The sequence below is a fragment of the Protopterus annectens genome, chromosome 10.part0, assembly GCF_019279795.1.
Source record: "Protopterus annectens isolate FY-2018-M chromosome 10.part0, PAN1.0, whole genome shotgun sequence".
In the NCBI taxonomy this organism is placed as follows: Eukaryota; Metazoa; Chordata; order Ceratodontiformes; family Protopteridae; genus Protopterus; species Protopterus annectens.
The window spans coordinates 57,612,103-57,635,149 of NC_056744.1; the positions used below are offsets into that span (position 1 = coordinate 57,612,103).

The window sequence follows — 23,047 nt, forward strand, 5'->3', positions numbered from 1 at the left end:
CTACCTTCTTTCCTAATCCACAGAACAAAGGGGGAACGGATACTGCACTCCTTAGATGTGCACAGACAACTTAGATTCTACTTGGACAGGTCTAAACCTCAAAGGAAATCTGAATAGCTGCTGGTGGCATTTGCTGCAGGGACAGAGGGGAAGGCTATTTCAAAGTGAACCATCTCCAAATGGATAGGTCATTGCATTCACTTCTGCTATAAGCACCATGGAAAACCTACCCCACAGGGGATCAGATCCCACTCGACCAGGGCTGCATCTACCTCTACAGCCTTTCTCAAAGGCCTACCTGCTAGGGACATCCTAGAAGCTGCTACCTGGAGTTCTGTACATACTTTCACCAAGCATTACCATTTGCCAATTTTCTCTAAATCCAGAGCTGGCTTTGCCACTGCAGTTTTGCAGGGCCTTATAGCTGGTCCTAATGCTATCTAAATTCCTCCTCCCATCCTTAGCTTTGGGAATCTACCCAAATGTGATGACTGCAACAGTGAAACATGAAGAACATAGTACAGTTGTTTACACTACCATAAATGTAGATGTTCAAGTGTATTCACTGTTGCAGTCCTGGTTACCCTCCCTCCAGCCCCCTGACTTCGTTTGGCTATACCTCTTCACTCCTTTTCAATGCTTAAAAGCTTTTTGGTGTATTTGCTTTTTTGTTTGAGGTATAACCTTGTATATTTATAGATGTAATTGCTTCCCATTAGGGGGGCACCTGACATATGGGGCAAGAAAAACTGATGTAATGATGTCTGCTGCATTTTTTATACCCCTGACAACCTGACGTCACAGAAGAAGAGACAGCAACCGACGTAGGACCCAAGACTTTGTTAATCAGGCCGACTGAGGGCTACTGCAAGCAGATACCCTAAATGTAATGACTGCAACAGTGATGCACTCGAACATCTACATTTATGGTAAGTGTACACAACTGTACTTTCTTCATTCTACCAATCACAAATAAGAATATTTCCAAACAGCCTTTGTCCTTTCAACAGGCTACATATTTGCCTCTGCCACAGAGAGAGGTGACTCTGCTATGGCCATTTCTGGTTCCGCAGACCAGTCATCATCTTTGGCACCCTCTGGTGTAGTTTCTTTAGCTACCATGGACCAGGTATGTTTGCTTCTGTTTATATGTTTTATTGGTATTGATTGTTTTTTTCAGGATTGCTAGGCTCTTGTCCCATAGCACGGGTAAGAAAGTCCTGAAGAAAGCTTCACTTTTGTCTGCTGATTTCCCTTCTTGGAATTGGCCAGTCAGCAGAATGAAGAAGTGGGAGGAAACATAGTTTTTTTAAACTGGACAGTTGCTGTTCCCTAGGCAGGAAACAGCCCATGTAGATGAAGGGCTACTGCAGCAATGAGGAGTTCAAACATCTACTGTTATGGGCAAATGCAACTTCACAACTGGACTTTGTGCAGTAATAGCTGCCTGATTATCTCTGCACGGTGAAACTTATGTAAACTGTGAAGCAGAGTGGTGGGTAGTTTGACATTAATGGACAGTCCATCAGACTGGCTCCCCCTTTCAAACTGTAGTTGAGAAGGAAAAAAAAACTCCTTGTGTGTTTGCATAATATATAGTGGTAAACTGCGGTACTAATTTAAATGCTGGTGTTCCACTTCATTGTCAATCTCTAATTGTGCCCCTTGACAGCTTGCGTCCTTTTTTTTTTCTACCCTAGCTCTTCTGTTGTGAAGGAGTTATTGTACCAGGTGCTATAGGAATTTACCTTGTAAGGAAGAACAACTGTTTGATGCTTTTGATTCTTCCTTCTTTTGGTGTTACTGCCTTAGTCTGTTCTTAAAACAAGATTTTACGTTGGGTGGAGAGCCTGCTGCTGTTTTATCTATCAAGCCCTGATCATTTTGAAGACTACGACATCTTTGATTATTATGCGAGTAACTTAGTAATTGGTAATGAAAACTGGCTTCCAATAACTATAATTATACCTTTCCTTTCAGACTTCTTCAGTGTGTGTGACAAGTGGGTAAAATGTGCAACACTCGACCACAGACTGATAATGTAAGACGCAATTCAGTCTGGTGCACCTGTATATTATGTACTAATTTGTGATTAAAAAAATTATTGGGGAAATGTAAAATCAGCTTCTTCATGTAGTCCAATGATTTGAAAGAGTTAAAATGAGTGATGTACTTCAAAATGTTCAACTGTTGACTGCTATGTGTATGTACGTTCGTTGGTGTTTATATTTGGGGAGGGGGTGGGTCATACATAGTTTGGGAAATGGATTAGGTTAGGGGTCTGCCTTATTTAAACTACAGCACTGTCCTGATCAGTTACTGGTGTAGCAGCAAAATATTGCTGAAAACAGTGTTAATGACGTAAGCTACCATATGTGGTTAACCGAACATTAACAGCAACAAGGAAGTACACAAGCAGTGTTCAGGTTGGATGAGTAATTACATTTTAGGGAAGTGAAATTTGGGGCATAGTGCAGGCACATTTAACTGTTCTTAAAGTCTGTAAGTGAAAGGTAACATTTTTTCACACTAACCTTTAAGTGACTTAGTAGGCATATGAAAATACTGCACTGTTTGTAAAATCCAGGGTTTTTTTTTTTGTGGCTCATGCAAACTATAACTCTGCCTTCATTAGATGATATAAATCTGCAGCTTTTTGGTCCTTGTATTTTTACAGAAAATTTTCAAAATGGGTGATGACCATATCAGAGGCTTCATGATGTTGAAATGTGTTTGTTTAAAACAGTATTGAGATTGTGCAACCTGTTGTCACATGATCTTTTACAGTGGGATGGATTAAAAACAATGACTTGGAAGTAAGAGTCTTTTATATGGGAGCTGAGCAAACAAAGCCCAATGTTCTCTATTCACAGGTACACCTGTGTCTTGTAGGGAAACGTTTATGTAGATTAAGTTGTGTAGTATTGCTGTAGTATACATATTAACATACAGGACTAATGACAGAAAACATCTATATGTCCAGATGTTGCAGCTTTTGTCCAGCAGCTGCCACCAACTTCATTACCTTACTTCCTTCTCTCCTAAGAAAGAACAAACTTATCCATAGTTTCTTCCTTCAGTGCCACCTCTGACAGGCTGTCTTAATGATTCAGCTCCCTCTGTGATGTAAAATTGCATCATAAAAAGCAAAAACCAGAACAAATGAACCGTGATACTGGTACGTAAACATCAATAATCAAAAGCAAAAAAATGACCAGAGTAACACCGCCTCAGAACCAGGAACTTTAATATCAAATGTTAAAGTCAGATTAAGTGCTTTAGTCATAAAATGACATCCCACTTTTTCTGATTCTGTTCTACTGAGTTGGAAGGCTAAGATTCTCTTCAGCTTTGGAGCTTTTCAAGTTTTGTTTGTGTTATTTCCTGTACCTAGACAATATATTTTTATTTTGGTCCGGCAACAGACTACGTTAGCGATTTTATTACACACCTTCAGGTTACTTCACATTTTTTTGCCTTCTGCCATCAATATGTTGACCACGTTAATTTCCTGGATGTTTTAATGAAGAAGGGCTCTGATGTGTTGGTAGAAGCTATGGTTTACAGAAAACCTACTTTCTGTAATTCTTTTCTACATTTTCGGAACAATTAACCCATGTACCAAAAGAGTAAAAACAAAAGGATTCACTGAGCTTACCACCAAAGGCAGTACGCGTGGAAACAAAGTAAATCTAGAATCTTGAATGAATGAGCTGCAGGAAACTCTTTTTAAATGAAAGGAAGCTGCTTTTTTCTTTAGGATTTGATAAAGGCTCAACAACCAAAAGCGCTTATCCAGACAGCAGCTGCAGGATTACGTTTTATTTTGTTAATAAAGGAACTGATTTTAACAATTTCAACCATTTTACTTCAGTTTGGGTTGCAGCAGCAGGTTTGCTTTCTAGATGTACCAAAAGAGTGGGGTATAAAAAGCCAATTAATTCATGCTTTCCATCTTACATCTGATGATCATCTTTGTTTTTTTGAATTCGATAAGTTGATGGAAATGTTCACCGAATGTTGTTATCCTAAAACTGTGCTCAAGGAAATCTACACTGCCGTTGCACTTGAAAGGAATGGTAAATGTTCAGCCATCCATTGGGGGAGGTTTGCATGTCCTGAAAGATGCTAATGTTATTGGTGAGACTGCCAACTGTAAACCTAATTTGTACAACATGTCCTTACATTATTCGCTTGATGTGCACGATATTAAGGGAATTCTGTTTAAGAACTGGTACGTCCTGCATTGTGATGAGACACTAAAGACACGTTTCAATGAGCTCCCAAAATTCACCTTTAAGAATTGTCCTCATTTCAATAACATCTTGGGGAGACCTAAGAGCAGGGTTATGTCTGCCTTTCCCACTACAAGAAAATGTGGTTGTTGCCAACAAAGCTCTTTTGTGAATTCACAGGTTTGGAGTTCTTTATTTAATTCCATCAGTAGATGGTCTGTGTAAGGTGCCGATCAGCCAGAGTGGTTTATCTTGCGTGGTGTGCCTCTTGTCCAGCACATTACATGGGGGAAAACTAATAATGCACTCCACAAAATAGTGAGGCATTCATTTACATGTGCAGACTTTCAAAAGTTTAACTTTTGTGTCCTGGAGCAGGTTATGCAATTATGTTGGGGACTGGAAGAACTATCATGATGTGTTCTACATTGTAATATTTTTTTATTTGATGGTATGAGTGCAGCTGATTTCCTGTATGGATAAGTATCTACCTTATTGGTTACTTTTTCATTGTCAGTATTTTGATTGGTTTATTGTTTGTATTAAGTTTATTGGTTGGTTTTTCATTTCTAAAATATCAGTTTGTTCAGTACTTTTAAGTTCTACTCACGATTGGTTGTCTTTAGGGGGGGTGTTTGGATTAGGCTTTTTCTTTGCCAATTGCTTTTTACTTATCAGTCAGTGGTTCTGACGATGTCATTTTTTATGACAAAAGCGCTTAACCAAGTTCCTGGTTCTGAGTCCAGTGTTGTTGTCTTTTTTTGTTTATTAAAATGTAATCATGTCAGACTTTCTGCCCTTTTTGTTGATGGAAAACCATAGCCATAGCCTGTGACAAGAACCAGAAAGGGAATTTTAAGCACAAGGCACACAGGGCCATTTAAGCTGTTCATTTTCTGCCAGCATTGTGTTCTGTCCGCAGGAACCAGCTGCAGGTCATCTTCTGTCATTAATTACCCTGGTGGTTCTTCAGAGGACCTTACCAGAGGTCATCCCAACCTGTGGTACTTATGCAAGACACTGTGCCCATCCCCCCAGCCTGTTTTTCTTTTCTGGAGCCCTTTGTGCTGGAGGTGCAAATGCCACCTCTCACTTCAGGATGCATTTCTTTTTTACATGTATGTCCCTGTAACACATGCATACATATTTTGCAATGCTGCTCATTAACAATTGTAAACAAATAGTCAGTTTGATTTCTAACTTTCCCAGGGACATCCAGGGGACCATTGCCAGCACATGTCCTGTTACCCCTTTACTTAGAGTGGGGTTGGGTCCCTTTCCTGAAGAAACTGCTCCATCCTCTGCTTGTAGTTGGGACCCCTTTTGGTGCTGCAGGAACTGGGAACTTTGCTGCTTTTGACCCACTGTCTACCCCCCCCCCTGTCATCATGCACCATGTTTTTAGCTCTGGCATCTTCAAGCTTGCAGTTATTGAACCCCAGGATGTTTCTTTTGTGTTTCACTGTTGCAGTCTTAACTATGGGATTTCCTATTGTGGAAGCCCTTGGCCAGCCTGACTACCAGAGAATTTTTTCCTCCTCCTGAAGCTGTCAGATGCCCTGACTGCATCAAGAAGATTGGGTGTAAAGGGAGTCAGCCAAAGCTGTAACTTCAGTTCTTGCTATCGGAACCTGAAACTCAGTGCTAGTCGTTGCATCGCTCATCTGCACCAGAGAAAGAAGACGTCTAAAGCGAAGTACTCTGTCTGGGAGCTTCTCTTATGTTTTTTGACTAATGTTAGAGGAAGTTAATAACTCTCCACTGTGGCAAGCAGATACCACTCAGGGACTTTCAGTCATTTTGTGTAACTTGTTTGGACCCAGAAAACAATGTACCTAATTGCCAGTTTTGTGCTCGCTTTAACATTTGGAACAGTCAAGCATAGGGCTGAGATTTTAGCTTAGCACTTTAGTGAGTTGAGGGCATTTTCGTACTATGTCTTCTGCCATTCGAGCTGATGTCTGTCTTCCTAGGTTTAAGGAGAAGTGCCCAAATCTTAGGGTACCAGGGGATGCTCATTCGCCCGTCCACCAGTCCATCTAGTCTTTTTGTCAAGAAGGTAAGATGCCTTTGCAGTCCACTCTGATGACTGAGGTCGTGGCACAGGCCTCTGTCGAGACCCATTCAGTGGCCGATACGCTGCCGGGTCCCTCTACTTCTGCAAAACCTTAAGGGCTTAGCCTGTCAGTTGGGTCTGGAGCTGCTTTGCAGGTTCCCACTTCTGACAGCTGCTCTCAGACTGACAAAGGGATGTCTAGAGTTTCTCGTCCTCAGGAGATCCATCTCAGTTTACTATCCTTGGTATTTGAATGTCCACTCTCATCCTGGACCCTAGTGTAGACTTTGTCTTCTGGCCCAAGCCTAAGGCCTTACCTAAGAAGGCTACATTTAGCTTGCCTCAGTGAAGGCCGACTTGCTACCACTCCCAAACTCAGACCTATTAACAGGACCTAGTTAGATTGGCTGAGGATTTGATCACCATAGTACTATCCAAATGTCTCTCTCTCTCTTTTCTTGGTTCTGCCCCTGATCTTGTCCTGGTAAAAGAAAAAAGGATACCTTCTCCCTGTAATCTTCTGATTCTTTTGACTCTGAGGATGATAATGATAAACCTTCCTGAAATGTGGATTCATCTATCACTTCCTATGGGAATTCAACCCCCCCCCGGACATTTTCTTTGAAAGACCCTACTTACTCTAAAAGAACACTTTAAATGGGAAGCACAGGACCATTCACAATCCAAGAAGAGAGTTAGGGAATTTTTAAAACTCCAGAGCATAAACCTCTTGCCAGTCCTCTAGTCTTGGAGGTGGTGGACGATGTCATATGTTGGACTCTTCCTTACAGCCAGATTCCCTCCCTCCCTGTCCCTAGGAAGCCTAATAGAATTTAAAGTGTTCTGGATTCCCACAGAAAAGAACCCCTGTAGCAGGATTCCCACAGAAAAGAACCCCTGTAGCAGGATTCTCACAGAAAAGAACCCCTGTAGCAGACCCTGAAGTGGTAACTCAAGGTCCTAAGGTAGCTAAAGCTAGTAGTTCCAGAAATCCCCTGCCAACTGACAAAGAAAGCAGAGCCTTGGACAGAATCAGAAAATTTTCACCTCTGCTACCCTGGTCTTTGCTACCATGGTCACGAGGGTTTTGAATTTCCAGTTTCATATGGTTATGCATCAGGAAGCCATTTAAATCAGATGAAGCAAAAATGGTGGGGATTGAAAATAGGGCCCTATCCAATGAACTGCTAGACATATGCAGTTCTTGCTCTCAAGTAGCTAAGCACTCCTTGCACTGTAGCTGTGATGCTCTGGAAGATTCCAGTAGGGCAGCAGCTGAAGAATCTATTATTAGAAGATATGCCTATGTGAGGTAATAGTCCCCATCTGAACGTGTGAAATTTGGTCTCTCTGTGAGGTTTCTTTGGACAAAGATTTCCTTTTTGGCCCAAAGGCTGAAGCTGTACTTTGGAGGATAAGGCCAAGTACATGCAGATGGTCAGGGACTTCCAAGTTCAACCTCCTTGCTTCAGCCACAGTTACCTTACCAAATAATGGTCCTTTACAGCCTCCCAGTCTAAGCCTAGACATAGGAGACCTCAAAGGGAAAGACGTCAAAGGCAACATCAGCAACCAAGACAATGGCAAGGTGAGACCAATAGGCACGTGGAATCCCACCAGTAGTGAGGAATCGTGACTCTTCCATGACACTCCCTTTCTCCCTCCCGTCCAATCCCACCTCTCCACCCAACCCCTCTCAGACTAAAGGATGGCTGTCCTTCTTAAAGAATTGAACTCTCATTATCAGAGATCAGTGTGGGTTCTGAAAATAATACGAAGAGGTTACAAACTCCATTTCATATAGCCTCTAAATCAATCAGGTTTCCCAGATATTCCACCAAATCAGCAAACAGAGTTCTTAAAATAAATATAGCTTATGTGTACGCAAGGAAGCTCTACGTGTTTCACTATTGCAGTCATCACATTTGGGTTATCTGCTTGCAGTAGCCCTCAGTTGGCCTGATAATCAAAGTCTTGGGTCCTGCGTCAGTTGCGGTCTCATCTTCCATGACATCAAGTCGTCAGGGGTATAAAGCATGCAGCCGACGCCATTACATCACTCTTACTTGCCATGTGGTGCCCGAAGCAGAAGCAGTTTGCAAGTGCCAGTCGGCTGACTCCTGAAATTTCCGTTTTCGAGTTTCAGATCCAAAGTCTTCAACTAAGCTAAGTACCGTGTTGGGGATCCTTTTTCTTGCTCTAAACCAATGTCAGTAAAAGTTAACTAGTGTATTTCTTGTGGAAAGCAAAGACCTCTTAAATATTTTAATTCGTACTGCATTCCTTGCTTAGGCCCAGACCACGAAGTACCTCGCTGTCGGTTTTGTGCCCAATTCAAACCTCGTACTGTTTGTCGTTGGTTTATTTACGCATCTAAATATTTTGGTACTCTGTTCAATTATCCAGAAATGACTTCGGTAAGCCATCCAACTACCGACATTCTGAAAAAACGCAAAGATAAAGACAGATACAGACCGCATAGGTCCAAAGCTGCCGATGACGCTTCTCCTAAGCTATCAAAAAATCCAAAAGCAAACGACCAGGAAAAAGTAAACAGCTGCTGCAGGAAACAATCGATGGAACGTAGCTGGGATAGCAACAAACAGCTCGAAAGTATACCAAAATATCACAGAATATACTGACAAATACCCTGGTGGATGTAATATAAACCAATGCTGTTGCCAAGCGTAAAAAATATATGCATATGGTCACGGACTTCGCTCCACTGAATGAATCTCCAAAATACTAAGTGCACTTGTTAATACAGACAAGAACAAGTGCAAGGATCTGAAAAAACTGTCACAGTCACATAAGCATAGAAACATCCAAAACCCGAATATAATCCAGACTCAGGTGAAGAAAAACCGCTAAAGATAAATGCTGAATCCTTTTATTGACATCAGCGGTTTTTCTTCACCTGAGTCTGGATTATATTCGGGTTTTGGATGTTTCTATGCTTATGTGACTGTGACAGTTTTTTCAGATCCTTGCACTTGTTCTTGTCTGTATTAACAAGTGCACTTAGTATTTTGGAGATTCATTCAGTGGAGCGAAGTCCGTGACCATATGCATATATTTTTTACGCTTGGCAACAGCATTGGTTTATATTACATCCACCAGGGTATTTGTTCCGTATATTCTGTGATATTTTGGTATACTTTCGAGCTGTTTGTTGCTATCCCAGCTACGTTCCATCGATTGTTTCCTGCAGCAGCTTCTCCTAAGCTAGTCGCCAGTTCACCAGTACTCAGTGAGCTGCTTTTGCAGCCCCTGATACCCGCTACTTCAGATTCACAGGCTTCTACTGAGACCCATTCGGAGTCCGGTATGCCGCGAGATGCTTCTTCGACTGTGGAACCTGCGGATGTCTCTACCTTGGATGGGTCCGGAGCCGCTGTGCAGGCACCAGCTTCTGAGGAGTGTATTCAGGCCTTCTGACTTGCATATTAAACTGACGCCATCTTCTTCAAGGCCTAAAACTCGATTCATGCCTGGAAAACTGCCCAGACCGCATGGTCAGGCCCCTATGCCTAAAAAACAGATAAGAATGGCTGAAGACCTTATTACTCTAATCGGGGGAAGCCACCCTTCCCCCCTATAAGAGACCTAGGAGTGATTTTCCTTCAGATTCTTTTGATTAGGATTCTGAAATTTCTGTTTTCTCTGATGACCAGGATTTGCCCTTATCTACCTGTGAGGATTCTGAAGCAGAGGACTCCGTTCACTCTGCTTCCCCTCCAGAGGATTTCTCTTTTGGTGAAACCTTGCATACTCTTAGGGAGCATTTCCACTGGGAAAGCCTGGATTACTCTGACTCCAAAAAGAGGCTTGGGGAATTCTTACTCCTGCCTCAACACAGGCCTTTAGCTATTCCTCCTGTATGGGACATTTTTGATGATGCCTTCTCGGAATCTAGCCTGGCCCCTGACTCTTTACCTCCTGCTCCCAGAAAACCTGATTGGTATTACAGGGTACCCTGACTCTCACAAGTTCCTCTTTAAAAATCCTACTGCGGATCCTGAGACCATTTCTCAGGGTCCCAGGGGCATTTAAGGCTACTACTGCCAAAAATCCTACCCCCTCTGACAGAGATTCCAGGGCGCTGGATAGATGGGGTAAGAAGGTATACACTTCTGCAACTTTGGCCATTAGGGCCTTGAACTGCCACATTCATATGTTAACGTATCAGCAGCATACTATTGGATTGCTAAACAGAAAATTATGTTGATTCCTGACTGTGCTGAAAATAAAGAATTACAGGATTGAATGCATTCTGCTGCACAAGTTGGAAAACATACTTTGCAATGTGGTTTTGATTCATTAGAGGCATCTTGCAGGGCTGCTGTCACTGGGTCTGTACTTAGAAGGCATGCTTGACTTAAGGAACAATCTTTGCCAGATCATGTTAAAGCTAAAATGTTAAGTTGTCAATCTCACCTTCATTCTTGCTTGATGGGTTCGGAGCCGATCCTCTGCTCCGACTCGGCACTTGCTAAGCTCGAGAGTCACTTTTACCAGCTCGAGGCAGCCCCATATCCCATGATGCAAGGCGGTAAGTACCCAGATCTCGTTTGCCGCTTCGCTGATGAGGTCCTCCTTTTGCCAGCTCCTGGTAAGTGATTTTTACATTACTATTTTTGCCCCTTTTCTTCTAAAACTTTAAAATTTATAGTTTTAACACAGTTATAGTCCCTTTCTGACTAGAAATTTCCTGTCTCTTTAAAACTTTTAGTCAGACTTCTCCCATCCCATCCCCCTTGTTAGGGTGTGTGTGTGTGTGTGTGTTATTGATAGTTTTTTGGGATATATAATTTAATTTCTTGGACTGGTGTTGTGTGTGTGTATTATTCACCATGTCTAAGGAAAGGGTCTCAGGCTTTAAGAAGTGTGACTCGTGCTGTCAGAAGATGTCTCTGACAGACGGTCACACTTCTTGCCTTTACTGCCTGGGGCCTCTTCACCTGCAGGACTCCTGTGCTATATGTCACTCTTTTAGCCAGAGAGTCCTGCAGGAAAGAAGAAATAAATTGATTTTGAGGGGCCTTCTTGCCGGAGGGCTCTCCGGCTAAGTCGGCTCCATCTAAGGCTTCTAAGTCTTCCAAGGCCCAGGCTTCTGTGTCCAAGCCTGTGGCCTCGGCTCCGACTCTTTTAGAGTCGAGATCGCTCGGCTGGAGCCGATTCTGGTTTACATAAACCTTCGCACCAATGGCTATCGGTGCCGATTCAGGTTCGACCACTCGTGTCGGCTCGATCGGTTCCGACCACCATGTGGCTCAGGCATCGTGTCGGCCCGATCGGCTCCGACACCCTTACTTTATGGCTGTATCGGCTCCGGCTGGAGCCGATGCATCGGCTACCTGCCGGTGCCGATAAGTTGTCGGCTCCGACAGTTTCTGTGGTTTCATCGGCTCCGATGGTTCCTTCGAGGAAGAGGTCTAGGTCCCCTTCCTTGGAGCCGATACTCTCGGCTTCGCCTCTCCTCTCGAACGGAACCATCTGAGCCGATCTTCAAGGTCATCCAGGCTTTCTGACCATGATTGAGAGAGTGGTCAGTAGATTACTAAAATCACAGGCACTGGCCCAAATGCTACATAGTCCGTCTCAGCAGACGACTATTAGTCCACACCCCATTGCAGTTCCTCCTTCGACTCTACCCCAGAGTTTGGAATTGGAGTCTTCGGGAATAGTTTCTGCTACGGCTGGGGGACAGATACCCCTTCTGCTCCTTCAGCCTCTACTCTTATCTCCTCTTGAGAACTTCCTTAGAGGGATTGGCTGGCCGGGCTTCCCTGGTCTCCTCCGAGGGGGTGAGTGGCATCGGACCCTTGTCCGACCCCGCTCTTCCCCTTGGAGCCTCGGCCTTGGTGAGCTCGGTTCCGACATCTGCCTCGGAGCCTTCTTTTTCGGTGGGTCCTGGAGTTCCTAGCTCTTCGGAGCGGGTTCTCTCGGACCTCCCTGGGAGGGGAGCCTTCGAGGTGATGAAGAGTGTGCTGGCCACTGGACTCAGCCAGCAGTCTGTTCCCTTAGCTCCTCCCTCTATAGTGCCTGTTGACATCTCTGCCACTTCTCTTGCTCCAGGCCCCAGAGATCCTCCGCCTCAGGTTTCCCCACTGGGAATATCCCCCTCTTCCAAGGATTCTCCTGATTTGTCGGGAGATCCTCCGCGGAAGAGGACCTGTAAGAGGAAACACGTAGACTCCCCCGAGTCTATCACTTCAGATACTGACTTAGATGAGTCAGAGGGATCCCCAAGATCCCCCTCTGAGGATGTCTCTTTCTCAGACATCCTAGAACTCCTTAGACAGAGGGGAAACTGGCCCACCAATAATCCCTCTGAGGATGATTCAGTATACCTGGAGGCGTTTGGATCTCGGCCCTCCACCTCCTGGGTGTCTCCGCCTTTCGACCCCCTTATGCAGGTTATTGCTCGAAAGGCGTGGGCTGCTCCTGACTCTGTAGAGCCAGTCCCTAGGAGGCCTTCTAAATTTATTACTGCCCCGTCGGACAAGCAATTCCTCACAAAGGGTGTCCCCGCTGATGCCATGGTGGTGGCGGCTGCCACCAAGAAGGAACTTGCAGATCCTTCCGTACCTGTCCATCCTCCTAATAAGGACTCTAGGACCATGGATAGATATGGTAAGCGGATGTTTTCTTCAGCGACCTTTGCTATGCATTCGCTGAACTACTTCACCAGACTCTAGAGGGATATCCCTAAGGAGCTAGGTGAAGTAGTACAGGATCCTACAGCTGCAGGGGCTCAAGAAAAAATTGCTTCACAGCTAGGAACCCTTAACTCCATTGCAAACTCCTCCATGCGGCTGATATCATATGCTGCTGATGGAGCGAGTAGGGCCGCAGGTACAGGTGTGGCTCTTAGACGCCAAGCCTGGATGCGGCTATGTAATTTTGCAGATCCCTTTAAGGCGTCCTTCACAAACTTTCCCTTTGATGGGTCAGCTTTGTTTGGCCCTCAAGTGAAGGAAACGTTGACCAGGTGTGAGCAGGACGGCAAAACTCTTTCTGCCGTAGGAGTCCGTTTTCCACCCCTTCTAGACCTTACCCCAAAGGACAGAAGGGTGGCAAAATGTGGTTCCATAAATCCCAAGGAGTCACGCCGATTCACGTGGTCAGTTTACCCCTAGAGGCAGAGGGGTAACAACAACAGACGCCGCTCTAGAGGCAGACGGGGTCCTCAAAACCAGGGAAACAGAGAGTCTCTCTCTGATAAGCCCTTTCAGCATCCCTGAGATGTTGCCCGGCTGTCCCTCCTTGGAGGCAGTCGGGGAAGACTATCGCTGTACCCAGAAGCCTGGCGTTCTCTCACTCAAGACAGATGGGTACAGTCGATCATATCCGAGGGTTACAAAATTCCTTTCAAGGAAAGTCCTTTCTATCCCTCAAATTCCCTTCCAGATGTACCACGGTCTAAGGGAAATTGCAGAGTTAGAAGTCTTAAAACTACTGCAAAAAAGAGCCATTCAGCCAGTTACAACAGATCATTCAGAGCCCGGAATCTACTCAAGGTTCTTTTTGGTCCCCAAAAAGACGGGAGACTGGAGACCAATATTGGATCTCAGCAGACTCAACAAGTCTGTGAGGAAGACAAGATTCCGAATGGTCACTCTTCAGTCAATACTGCCCTTCTTACAGAAGGACAACTGGATGTGCTCAATAGATCTTCAGGATGCGTACTATCACATAAAAATTCACAGACGCTCCAGGAGATTTCTCCGCTTCGGCTGGGGTCCAGTCATTTCCAGTTCAGAGCCCTGCCCTTTGGTCTCACTACAGCCCCAGAGTGTTCACCAAATGCATGGCAGTGGTCACGGCTCACCTGAGACGCCAAGGATTCCAGGTGTTTCCGTATCTCGACGACTGGCTCCTTTCAGCCACCACCAGGCATCAGCTTGTTCAAGCCAGGGATTACACAATAAATCTTTGTTCTCATTTGGGCATCTCGATCAACTTCGAAAAGTCATCCTTGTTGCCCTGCCAATCTATTACTTTCATAGGCAAACTTAAACACTGTTCGGATGTCAGCTACCCTTACAGATCAAAGAGTTTCAGACATTCAAAGTCATGTCAGGATCATTCTAGCCAACAAGAAAGTACAGGCCAGAATGGTTCTAAAGGTATTAGGCCTCATGGCTGCGGCCATTACTCTTCTTCCCTGGCTCGCTTCTACATGCGCCTTCTTCAGTGGATGTTGTTCATTCAGTGGTCTTACCAACAACTTCCAATGCGTCACCAAATACTGGTGACACAGATTTGCAAGAATCATCTTGCTTGGTGGATCACTTCTCCCCAGATTCACCAAGGCAGACACTTTGTACCCCCATCCCCGGTAGCCACTGTCACCACGGATGCCTCCCTGATCGGGTGGGGGGGGTCATTATCAGGGCAGGATGGTTCATGGGACGTGGCAACCGTTCGAATACCACCTGCACATAAATGTCCTAGAGATGAGAACAGTGCTTTTAACGTTGCAAGCCCTCAACGACTTTCTTCCCGTAGGGACAATTGCAGTCCACACAGACAACATGTCTGTAGTTTGGTATATCAACAAACAGGGCGGAACCAAGTCCTACCCCTTGTGTCGAGAAGCACTCAGACTCTGGCAATGGGCGATCTCCTCTCATCGGTTTCTGGTAGCAACGCATATCCCTGGGAAAACCAACATTTTAGCGGACAGATTGAGCAGAGCTATTCTTATGCCTCACGAGTGGTCTCTCAAGCAATCTATAGTGGAAGAGATTTTTCTGGAATGGGGTCGCCCATGTTGCGATCTTTTTGCTACTCCCCAAAACAGCAAATGCCCAGACTTCTTCTCTCTCTTCCCTCTGCCAGGCCATCCCCCCAGAGACGCTCTGACCCAGGATTGGCCCCAGGGACTTCTTTATGCCTTTCCTCCTTTTCCTCTGATCCCTCAAGTTATCCAGAAAGCAACCGTTTTGAGAGCCAAAATGATTCTCTTTGCTCCTTATTGGCCTCGACAAATTTGGTTTCCGTTCCTCCATCGTCATCTTTTGGTGCAGCCGTGGCATCTGGACCCAGTACCAGATCTTCTGATTCACCAATCCGGTCAGCTGCACCGGTCTATCCCTTCTCCTGCTCCACTTCCTTCCTTAGCCAGGCTTCCTTTGATCTCTAAACCCGTTAGAGACATTCTAGTAGCTTCCTTAAAATCTTCTACCAGAAGGATTTATACAAGCAAATGGAAGCGTTTCTCTTATTGGGCTAAAGCCAAGAATATTGATCCCTTCACTGCTCCAGTTCAGGCAGTTTTGGATTTCTTAGCGGAGGTTTTTCATGCAGGCTCCTCTTCTTCTACAGTTAGAGTTCAATTGGCTGCTATCTCGAACTTTCATGTCGGGTTCGCAGATCACAATATTATGTCCCACAGGGTTTGTAGAGCCTTCTTGAAAGGAATTTTCCTCCTAAAGCCACCAGTCAGGAGTCCTCCTCCTCAATGGGATCTAAATTTAGTGCTGACATCCTTGATTCTTCCCCCCTTCGAGCCAGCTGTTTCTTGCTCCCTGAAATTTCTTTCATGGAAAACCTTATTCCTGGTAGCTATTACATCGGCCAGGAGGGTGTCTGAACTTCATGCTCTTTCTGTTCGCCCCCCCTATTTGGTCTTTCACAAAGACAGAGCATCATTGAGAACTAATCCGACCTTTTTGCCTAAGGTCGCCTCAAAGACTAATTTAAATCAATCCATTGATCTCCCTGTATTTTTTCCAAATTATTCTAACAGATCGGAACAAAAACTACATTATCTTGATGTCCATCGACAACTCAGATATTATTTTGACAGAGCTAAACAATTTAGGAAATCCGATCAACTCTTTGTTTCCTATGCCGATAACAAGAAAGGCCTTCCTGTCTCAAAAGTGACCTTATCTAGATGGCTTTCTTCTGTCATCTCTGAAATTTATCGGCTCAGGGGAAAACAGCTGTGCTCAAAACCTAAAGCACATTCAACCAGAAGCTTAGCTACTTCTACAGCCTTTCAAGCTAGACTTCCTTTAGACACTATTTGTGCAGCGGCCACTTGGGCCACTCCTCATACTTTTGTTTCCCATTACAAATTGGACTTGGCCTCCAGGGACAGAGCCAGTTTTGGCTCTACAGTCCTCAAGAGTCTGTTCCATTGAGCCACCCAGGATAGAGGTGCTAGGGACGCGGTCCCATCAAGCAAGAATGAAGGCGAGATTGACAACTTAACATTAAGAAGTTATGTACCTACCATAACGTTCCATGTTAGTTGTCTTCTCTCGCCTTCTTTCTTGCGACCCTCCCTCCTTCCCCCAGGCCTGGACAGACCTTTCTCTACAAGGAGTTATGATGCTGAAGACCATACAGAGCTGGTCCTTCTTCCATCCTGCAAGTTTTTCTTTCTTCCTTCTTCCTTTGGAAAGTGTTTATGCTAGGTGCTATTGCCCTTTGTTATCAAACGAGATCTGGGTATTTACCGCCTTGCATCATGGGATATGGGGCTGCCTCAAGCTGGTAAAAGAGACTCTCGAGCTTAGCAAGTGCCGAGTCGGAGCCGATGATCGGCTCCGAACCCATCAAGCAAGAAAGAAGGCGAGAGAAGACAACTAACATGGAACGTTATGGTAGGTACATAACTTCTTATTACTGGAAGCTCCCTTAAACCAAGACGGTCTGTTTGGCAACAAAGCAGAAGTAGTACTTAAAAAGATGGAGGAAAAAGATAAATCTATGCAAACTGTTAAAGATTTCCTGCAAGTACAGCCTCCCAGATTTAGTAGGCATTGGCCCTGTAAGAATTGGTCCTTTCTTGCCTCTTCCAGGCCTTCTCAGTCCAAACCCAGAACCAGCACAACACCCAGGCTTCAGTCCCAAGGTACTCGCAAGCCTAAGCAGTGGGAGGGGGCTCCCACTTCCAAAGCAGGGAGTAGTAAGACTCACCCCATGGTAAACTGTCTCAGTGACTAACTATAAACCCTCCAAGCCCTGCTCAACTGACTGACTGTTCCTTTAGGAGGAAAGATTGCCATTACCCAGGACAAATGGGTTCTAAATATAGTTTCCCAAAGATACAGATTCCACTTCGACTCATTACCAACCTCAAACGGTTGGCCAGACCTACCGTCAAATCAGTGGGCAGAGGCTCAAAAGCAAGTTCTCTCTTCTAAGCATCAGGGCTATTCAACCTGCCCCAGAAAAAGAATGGGGGCAAGGTTTCTACTAAAGACTTTTCCTGGTACACAGAAAAGACAATTCCTGGCGTCCTATCCTGGACCTGTCTATCCTAAACACTTTTTTGGTAATCCCAAAATTCAAGATGCTAATTCTTCATCAGCTGCTTCCCATGCTAAGCAGAGATGCCTTGTTGGCAGCTCTGGATTTAAAGGAAGCCTACCTGCACATCCCAATAAGGAAGTCTTGCAGAAGATACCTACGCTTCAGAGCAGGCTACATGCACTATCAGTTCTCTGTACTGCCCTTTGGCTTATCTACTGCGCCCAGGGTATTCACAAAGTGCCTAGCTCCAGTAATTGCATTTTGCAGGCAAAGAAATATTCAGATATACCCATACCTGGACGATTGACTAATTCAGGCAGAAAGCCAGGACATTACTATTAAGTCATCTAGCATTTGTAAAGAAATTGCAAACTTCTCTGGGGTACACCATAAATGAGAAGAAATCACATCTTGTACCCTGCCAACAAATTGTATTCCTGTGAGCAAGCTTGAATACAACTTCCCAGATGGCCTACCTCACGCCAGAGAAACAAGTTAATTTGACAGCCTACTTCAAACTACTGGCCACAAAGACCCAGCTGTCTGCAAGGAAAATACTGCAAGCCCTGGGATTCATGGCCTCTTGCATTCTACTAATTCCATATGCAAGACTGCATATGAGGAAACTACAATGGTATCTAAAAAGCTTATGGTGTTAACATTCTCCTGATCTAGAATCAATGATTCCTATCATACCTTATCTACAGATGGAGTTCCTTTGGTGGGCAGAGGCCTGCCACCCAAACAAGGGACTGCCATTCACTCTACCCCCTGCCACCCAAACCCTAACAACAGACGCATCAGACTATGCATGGGGGGGGGGGCTCACTTGGCAGGGCAGTACATTCAGGTCAAATGGAACCCAACTCAAATGCACCTGCATTTCAATCAGAAAGAAATGTTAGCTGTACAGAATGCTCTGACAGCCTTCAAGAGCCACATTCTTCCAGGACAATTATTGGTAAAGACGGACAACACCACTGTTATTTGGTACATAAACAAGCAGGGGGGAACCCACTCATACCCTCTGTGCAGACTAGCCATGGCTCTGTGGAACACAGCCTAAAGCTACCAAGTGCACCTACAGGCCCAGTTCCTACCAGGAAAGCTAAATACACTGGCAGACGACCTAAGCAGAAATCTCATGGACCCACACGAGTGGAAACTGGAACAAAAGATATTCAACATGTTGAGAAACAAATGGGGGAGCCCAGAGATAGACCTGTTCGCCTCCCCCCAGAACATACCAATTGGACAAATTCTGCACAAGGACTCCCCACAAACAAGCTTGGAAAGTGGATGCCCTGTCCTTCACCTGGAAAAACCTATCAGTTTATGCCTTTCCCCCTCTGCCTGTCCTCTTCAAGGTACTACTAAAGATCAAACAGGACAAACCAAGGACAATACTGATTGCACCAGACTGGCCATGCCAGCACTAGTACCCCCTCTTGCGCAGTGTCACTGCTGGCACCATGGCACATGCCTCAGACCCCTGCCCTGCTGTCCCAGCAGGAGGGCCAGATTCTGCACCCACAGCTTCAAACCCTGAACCTGGCAGCCTGGCTAATTATCTGAACTCTCCATTATCATCCCTCAGTAAGCAAGTGATGATGTCATTCTGGAGGTGAGGAGGCCTAGTCCCAGAAAATCCTATGCTGAAAAATGGAAAAGATTCTGTTCCTGGAGCCGAACTCAGGGGATGGGCACAGCAGCGCCCAATCTACCTCATATTCTTCAATACTTAACCTGAGATGCTTCACAAGGGCCTTTCCTTTTCTTCCATCAAAATTCATGCCTCAGCCATTTCAGCTCATTATAATACAGAACCCACCCCCTTTTTCTCATCCACTGCTGAAGCAATTCCTCAGAGGGGCCATAAACTTCAGACCACCCAGGAGAGCCCCTACTCCAGCCTGGGACCTTACCTTTGTATTAGTAAAGCTCAATCTACCTCCCTTTGAGGCAGCTTCAAATGCAGAGTTGAAATTCCTTTCTTGGAAAACAGCCTTCCTTCTAGCCATCACTTCAACAAGAAGAGTGTCTGAATTACAGGCCCTCATGGCAGTGGAGCCTTTCATCATCTTTCATGCGGACAGGGTGTCCCTCAGAACCAATCCCTCCTTCATGCCCAAGGTGGTATCCAGTGTGGCCCTTAATCAGTCCATTAATTTGCCAACCTTCTTTTCTAATCCACAGAACAAAGGGGAATGAATACTGCACTCCTTGGACGAATACAGACTACTTAGATTTTACTTGGACAGGACTAAACCTCTCAGGAAATCTGAACAGCTGCTGGTTGCATTTGCTACAGGGGCAGAGGGGAAGGCCATTTCAAAGCAAACCATTTCTAAGTGGATAGGCCATTGCATTCATTTCTGCTATATAAGCACCATGCAAAACTTACCCCACAGGGGATACGATCACATTTCACCAGGGCTGCATCTACCTCTACAGCCTTTCTCAGAAGTGTCCCTACCAGGGACATCCTAGAAGCTGCTAGCTGGAGTTCACTACATACCTTCACCAAGCATTACCAATTGCCAATTATTTCTAAATCCAGAGCTGGCTTTGCCACTGCAATTTTGCAGGGCCTTATAGCTGGTCCTAATGCTAATTACCTCTTCCCATCCTTAGCTTTCGGAATCTACCCAAATGTGATGACTGCAACAGTGAAACATGAAGAACATAATACAGTTGTGTACACTTACCATAAATGTAGCTGTTCGAGTGTTTTCACTGTTGCAGTCTTGGTTACCTTCCCTCCAGCCCTCTGATTTCTATTGACTATACTTCTATTCTTGTTTACTGTGCTTAAAGCTTTTTGGTGTATTTACTTTTTTGTTGGAGGTGTAACCTTGTATCTAATTGCTTCCCATTATGGGGGCACCTGACATCTGGGGCAAGAAAAACTGATGTAATGGCGTCTGCTGCATGCTTTATACCCCTGACTACCTGACGTCATGGAAGATGAGACAGCAACTGACGCAGGACCCAAGACTTTGATAATCAGGCCGACTGAGGGCTACTGCAAGCACATAACCCAAGTGTGATGACTGCAACAGAGTGAATACACTTGAACATCTACATTTATGGTAAGTATACACAACTGTACTTTCTTTGGAACCAGTATGAAATGCCTTACAAGGAAAAGGATTTTACTCAAGGCTTTTACAAGTTCCCAGAAGAGAGGATGTGTGAAGACTAATTTGGGACCATGCAGATACCAAAATTCAAAGTGCTACCCCTTCAAAAATCGCTCCCTGTGATCTCACCCAATGTTTACTTCGTAACCTTCGATCTAAAGGACGCATACCTCAGCATCTTCATAGTAAAAATCGCACAGGAAATTTCTGTGCTTCAGAGCAGGCGTGAGGCATATCAGTTCTGTATTCTGTTCTTTGACTTCTCTACTGCACCCAGGGTTTTTACAAAATGAATAGCTCCAGTGATGGCTTTCTGCAAGTCAAAGGGCATTCAGATTTACCCCTGCTTGGACCACTGCCTCATTCAAACAGTAGAGCTAGAAAAACTCAAAGCAGATCTGCTTTACACGCATGGGATCCTGGTTTCACTGGGGTTCACCAATACCTAAAATTCTCAGGCTCTCGTCACAAACAGGATTATGTTTTGGGGAGCTTTGCTCAACTCCTCATTTCAGAAAGGCTTCCTTCCTGCAGACAAGATTACCTTTCTAGCTCTATACTTCCAAAAGCCCTTTCTCAGGAACTACCTTACAGCCAGTGTGTTCCTTAGAGCCTTGGGAGCCTTGGGTTACATGGCCTTCTGTATTCTAATGATCCCCTGCCCGACTACATACGAGGAAGCTGCAGTGGTACCTCAGAAATGTGTGTTGCCAATATTCTCAGTCCCTCAACTTCAAGGTGAAGCTTCTCCCTTGTTTCAGGAAAGAGTTTGCCTGGTGGGCCCAAGTACTCTCCTTTAACCTGGGTCTTCTGTTCAGGTTCACCCCTCAGGAACAAGCTCTGACCATGTATGCCTCTGACATAGCTTGAGGGGCCCGCTATAACAACTTGTAGACACAAGGCAGATGGGACTTCATTTCAAGAAAAAACAGATTAACCAAAAAGTAGTGATGGCACTCCAAAAAAATCTGATTACCTTCAAAGTCCAATGGAAACCTGGAGTACTTCTAGTAAAGACAGACAGTACCATAGTTATGTGGTACACAAACAAGCAGGGGAAGACTCACTGTTACACTCTGTCACCTAGCCATAGACCTTTGGGAAACAGCAAACTCCCAAGGTCTGTACCTTATGGCACAGTAACTACCAGGAGAAACCAGTCGGGTGACAGATCTCCTAAGCAGGAGCCTGTCAAACCTTCAAAAGTGGCAGCTGCATCAGGAGGTTTTTCTCTGCATAGCCAAAGAATGGGGTGTGCCACTAAAGAAAATGCTTACTTGAAAAAGTTTTGCTCAAGGACCAAAACAAGGTCAGCTGGGAAGACAGCTTCTTTCTCTTTCTCTTGAACAGGGCTATTCCTTTATGCCTTCCCCCTCTACCCTTGCTTCCCAGGAGGGAGGTAAGGGAAGAAGGGCCAAAGGGCATTCTTGTAGCCCCAGATTGGCCAAGGCAGCACTGGTATCCTCTAATGTTCACTCTAAGCAAAAATGAGTCATGGTTGCTGTCCTAACAAGTGGACCTCTTAACACAGAACAAGGGCACCCCAACCAGAACACACTCAAATTGACAGCTTGACACCCCCCCCCCCCGGATGGGGACACATCTTGAAAAACAGGTCCTGGATATTCTAAAAGAAGCCAGGAGACCTAGCACAAGAAAATCTTACTCCAAATGGAAGAGGTTCACTATATGGTGCAGACAAAAGGGACAGAGCTCTCTACAAGCTAAGTGCCTCTGATCTTTCATACTTATTAAGACTTTTTGACAAAGGACTTTCTTCATCTATTTAAAATTCGTGCTTCAACATTTTCAGCTTATCTGCCTCCTTATTCCCCTCTCTTGTTCTATCCTCTCATGAAACAGTTTCTGAGAGGGGTTATCCATATACAACCCCCCAAGGAAACTTCCTGTTCCCCCTTGGATTTCAATTTCTTTCTGGAGAAGCTCTCCCTCCCAAGTTTTGAGCCATTTGCCTCTGCAGACATCAAATTCCTGACCTGGAAGACGGCCTTCCTGCCAGCCATTACTTCAGCTAGAAGAGTTTCAGACCTTCAGGCACTTATATTTGTGAAACCTTTCATCACCTTCCACCCTAACAGAGAGTATCTGATGTTGTCAATCTTCACTTAATCCTTGACTATGGGTTCGGTTCTATATCTCAGAACTGACTCTGTTGTTATTCCAGCTCGCACCTTCCAAAAACTCTCAAGCTCAACCTTACCCGTAATGCTCCTGTAAGGATTACCCCAGATCTTGTTTGGATGCATTTCTCCTGCCAGCTGTCAAGCAAGCTTATTTCTTCAAACTGTTTGCTTATACCATTGTTGGTACCTTTCTTG

The 23,047-nt window shown here is 44.9% G+C and overlaps 1 protein-coding gene across 2 annotated transcripts in view; it reads left to right on the plus strand.

Moving 5' to 3' along the window:
• NDEL1 (nudE neurodevelopment protein 1 like 1) overlaps nucleotides 1–23,047 on the plus strand; it is a 565,699-nt gene that overhangs the window by 142,109 nt on the left and 400,543 nt on the right. The gene's annotated exons all lie outside the window — the stretch shown is intronic.